This window comes from Pongo pygmaeus, chromosome X (assembly GCF_028885625.2).
Source record: "Pongo pygmaeus isolate AG05252 chromosome X, NHGRI_mPonPyg2-v2.0_pri, whole genome shotgun sequence".
NCBI classification, from domain to species: domain Eukaryota; kingdom Metazoa; phylum Chordata; class Mammalia; order Primates; family Hominidae; genus Pongo; species Pongo pygmaeus.
In genome coordinates, this window is record NC_072396.2 from 131,741,427 (window position 1) to 131,746,356 (window position 4,930).

A 4,930-nucleotide genomic window follows, 5' to 3' on the forward strand; every position below is an offset into this window, starting at 1 on the left:
CCACTTGAGAGAAGTATAAATTACAATACTATCCTGCAACTTGACTTTTTCTGTAAGAGGGAAGGCAAATGGAGTGAAATACCTTATGTCCAAGCTTTCCTTTCATTGAAGGAGAATACACAACTATGCAAAGCTCACAATTTATATCCCACAGGAGGACCTCTCAGCTTACCTCTGTATCCTCACCTTCCTACAGCTCCTCTTCCTATTAATGATAAGCCTCCTCTAATCTCCCCTGCCCAGAAGGAAACAAGCAAAGAAATCTCCAAAGGACCACAAAAACCCCTGGGCTATCGGTTATGCCCCCTTCAAGCAGTAGGGGGAGGGGAATTTGGCCTAACCCAGGTACATGTCCCCTTCTCCCTCTATGATTTAAAGGAGATCAAGGCAGACTTGGGGAAGTTTTCAGATGATCCTGATAGGTACATAGATGTCCTACAGGGTCTAGGGCAAACTTTCTATCTCACTTGGAGAGATGTCATCCTATTGTTATATCAAACCTTGGCCTTTAATGAAAAGAACGTGGCTTTAGCTGCAGCCCGAGAGTTTGGAGATATCTGGTATCTTAGTCAAGTAAAGGATAGAATGACAGCCAAAGAAAGGGACAAATTCCCTACCAGTCAGCAAGACATCCCCAGTATGGATCCCCACTGGGACCTCGGCTCAGATCATGGGGACTGGAGTCGTAAACATATGTTGACCTGTGTTATAGAAGGACTAAGGACAATTAGGAAAAAGTCCATGAATTATTCAATGATGTCCACCATATCTCAGGGAAAGGAAGAAAATCCTTCTGCCTTCTTCGAGTGGCTATGGGAGGCCTTAAGGAAATATACTCCCCTGTCACCTGACTCCCTCAAGGGTCAATTGATCCTAAAAGATAAGTTTATTACCCAATCAGCCACAGATATCAGGAGAAAGCTCCAAAAGTGAGCCCTTGGCCCTGAACAAAATATGGAGGCATTAAACCTGGCAACCTCGGTGTTGTATAATAGAGACCAAGGGGGACAGGCCAAAAAGGAAAAGCAAGATCAGAGAAAGACCATAGCCTTATCACGGCCCTCAGAGAAACAAACCTTGGTGGTTCAGAGAGGACAGAAAATGGAGGTCAGTCACCCGGTAGGGCTTGTTATCAGTGTGGTTTGCAAGGACACTTTAAAAAGGATTGTCTAACGGGAAACAAGCTGCCCACTCGCCCATGTCCACTATGCCAAGGCAATCACTGGAAGGTGCACCGCCCCAGAGGACAAAGGTTCTCTAGTCCAGAAGCCCCCTACCAGATGATCCAACAACAGGACTGAGGGTCCCCAGGACAAGTGCCAGCTCATGTTATCACCCTCACTGAGCCCCAGGTACGTTTAACCAATGATGGCCAGGAAATTAACTTCCTTCTGGACACCAGCGTGGCTTTCTCAGTGTTAATCTCCTGTCCTGGACAGCTGTCCTCAAGGTCCGTTACCATCCAAGGAATCCTGGGACAGCCTGTACCCAAGTATTTCTCCCACCTCCTCAGTTGTAACTGGAGACTTTGCTCTTTTCACATGCTTTTCTTGTTATGCCTAAAAGTCTCACACCCTTATTAGGGAGGGATATATTAGCCAAAGCTGGAGCTATTATTTCCATGAATATGGGGAACAAGTTACTCATTTGTTGTCCTCTACTTGAGGAGGGAATCAACCCTGAAGGCATTGGAAGGACAATTTGGAAGGGCAAAAAATGCCCACGCAGTCCAAATCAGGCTAAAAGACCCCACCACTTTTCCTTATCAAAGGCATTATCCCTTAAGGCCTGAAGCTCATAAAGGATTACAGGATATTGTTAAACATTTAAAAGCTCAAGTCTTAGTAAGGAAATGCAGCAGTCCCTGCAACACCCCAATTCTAGGAGTACAAAAACCGAATGGTCAATAGCAACTAGTGCAAGATCTCAGGCTCATCAATGAGGCAATAAATCCTCTATATCCAATTGTACCAAACCCCTATATCATGCCCTCTCAAATACCAGAGGAAGCAGAATGGTTCACTGTTCTGGACTTCAAGGATGCCTTCTGTATTCCCCTGCACTCTGACTCCCAGTTTCTCTTTTCCCTTTGAGGATCCCACAGACCACACGTCCCAACTTACTTGGATGGTCTTGCCCCAGGGGTTTAGGGATAGCCCTCATCTGTTTAGTCAGGCACCGGCCCAAGATCTAGGCCACTTCTCAAGTCCAGGCACTCTTGTCCTTCAATATGTGGATGATTTACTTTTGGCTACAAGTTCGGAAGCCTCATGCCAGCAGGCTACTGTAGATATCTTGAACTTTCTAGCTAATCAAGGGTACAAGGTGTCTAGGTTGAAGGCCCAGCTTTGCCTACAGCAGGTCAAATATCTAGGCCTAATCTTAGCCAGAGGTACCAAGGCCCTCAGCAAAGAATGTATACAGCCTATACTGGCTTATCCTCTCCCTAAGGCATTAAAACAGTTGTGGGAGTTCCTTGGAATCACTGACTTTTGACGACTATGGATCTCCAGATGCAGTGAGATGGCCACATCACTCTATACTCTAATCAAGGAGACCCAGAGGGCAAATACTCATCTAGTAGAATGGGAATCAGGGGCTGAAATAGCCTTCAAAACCTTAAAGCATGCCCTAGTACAAACTCCAGCTTTAAGCCTTACCACAGGACAAAATTTGTCTTTATACATCACAGAGAGAGCAGGAATAGCTCTTGGGGTCCTTACTCAGACTCGTGGGACAACCCCATAACCAGTGGCATACCTAAGTAAGGAAATTGATGTAGTAGCAAAAGACTGGCCTCACTGTTTAAGGGTAGTTGCGGCAGTGGCTGTTTTAGTGTCAGAGGCTATCACAATAATACAAGGAAAGGATCTCACTGTCTGGACTACTCATGATGCAAATGGCATACTAGATGCCAAAGGAAGTTTATGGCTATCAGACAACTGCCTACTTAGATACCAGGCGCTACTCCTTGAGGGACCAGTGCTTCAAATATGTACGTCTGTGACCCTCAACCCTGCCACTTTTCTCTCAGAGGATGGGGAACTAATCGAGCATGACTGCCAACAAATTATAGTCCAGACTTATGCCACCTGAGATGATCTCTTAGAAGTCCCCTTAGCTAATCCTGACCTTAACCTATATACTGATGGAAGTTAATTTGTGGAGAATAGGATACAAAGGGCAGGTTATGTCATAGTTATGATGTAACTGTACTTGAAAGTAAGCCTCTTCCCCCAGGGACCAGTGCCCAGTTAGCAGAACTAGTGGCACTTACCCTAGCCTTAGAACTGGGAAAGGGAAAAAGAATAAATGTGTATACAGATAGCAAGTATGGTTATCTAATCCTACATGATCATGCTGCAATATGGAAAGAAAGGGAGTTCTTAACCTCTTGGGAAATCCCCATTAAATACCACAAGGAAATTATGGAGTTATTGCACACAGTGCAAAAACCCAAGGAAGTGGCAGTCTTACACTGCCAAAGCCATCAAAAAGGTGAATGAGAAAAAGCAGAAGGAAACCGTCGGGCAGATGCTGAGGCCAAAATTTCTGCCAGGTGGAACCTCCCATTAGAAGTACCTATGGTAGGACCCTTGGTATGGAACAAACCCCTCCAAGAGATTAAGCCCCAGTATTCCCCAACTGAAACAGAATGGGGACTTTCACGGGGGCATAGTTTTCTCCCCTTGGGGTGATTAACGACAGAAGAAGGAAAGGTACTTATACCTGAAGCCAGCCAGTGGAAAATACTTAAAACTCTCCACCAAACCTTTCATATGGGTATTGAAAACACTCATCAAATGGCCAAATCCCTATTTACAGGGCCAAATCTCTTCTGGACCATCTGACAGGTAGTCAAAGCCTGTCAGGTGTGCCAAAGGAATAATCCCTTAGTCTATCATAAGGCCCCTTTGGGGGAACAAAGAATAGTTCACTATCCCAGAGAGGACTGGCAGTTAGACTTCACCCATATGCCTAAGCCAAAAGGATTTCAATACTTGTTGGTCTGTGTTGATACCTTCACAAATTGGATGCAAGCTTTCCCCTGCAAGACACAGAAGGCTCAGGAATTGATTAAAGTCCTAATTCACAAAATAATTCCTAGATTTGGGCTTCCCCAAAGCTTACAGAGTGACAATGGTCCGGCTTTTAAAGCCACGATAACTCAGGGAATTTCCAGGGTGCTAGGGATACAATTATCACCTTCACTGTGCCTGGAGGCCACAATCCTCAGGGAAGGTTGAGAAGGCAAATGAAACACTCAAGAGGCACTTAAGGAAACTAACACAAGAAACTCATCTCCCATGGCCTACTCTTTTGCCTATGGCCTTGTTGAGAATCCGAAATTCTCCTCACAAAATGGGGCTCAGTCCATATGAAATGCTGTATGGATGACCTTTTTTCACAAATGACCTCCTACTTGATCAGGAAACGACCAACTTGTTCAAAGATATAACTTCTTTGGCAAAAAATCAACGAAACCTTAAAAACCTACCTGAAGGATGTCACAGAGAAAAGGAAACAGAGTTGTTTCAACCAGGAGATCTAGTGTAGGTCAAATCTCTCCTTTCTACCTCCCTATCTATGAACTCTTTGTGGGAAGGACCATACTCGATAATCCTGTCTACCCTGACTGCAGTTAAGGTGGCAAGAGTGGAATCTTAGATTCACCACACCCGAGTTAAATTTTGGACACCCCTTGAGGAACCTGCAGGACTGTCAGCTCAGGAGTCACAAGATCAGCCAGACCAGCCTCGATACACCTGTGAACCATTGGAGGACTTGCATCTCCTACTTTGAAAGGAAACAGCCCAGACTAAAAAGGCTCCTACTGCTGATCCTGAGGAAAAACCCTTTCCTCCTTAAAAAAGATAAGTGAAAACCTACACAATCTTTATATTTAACATCTCTCCTTGCCCCTTTAATG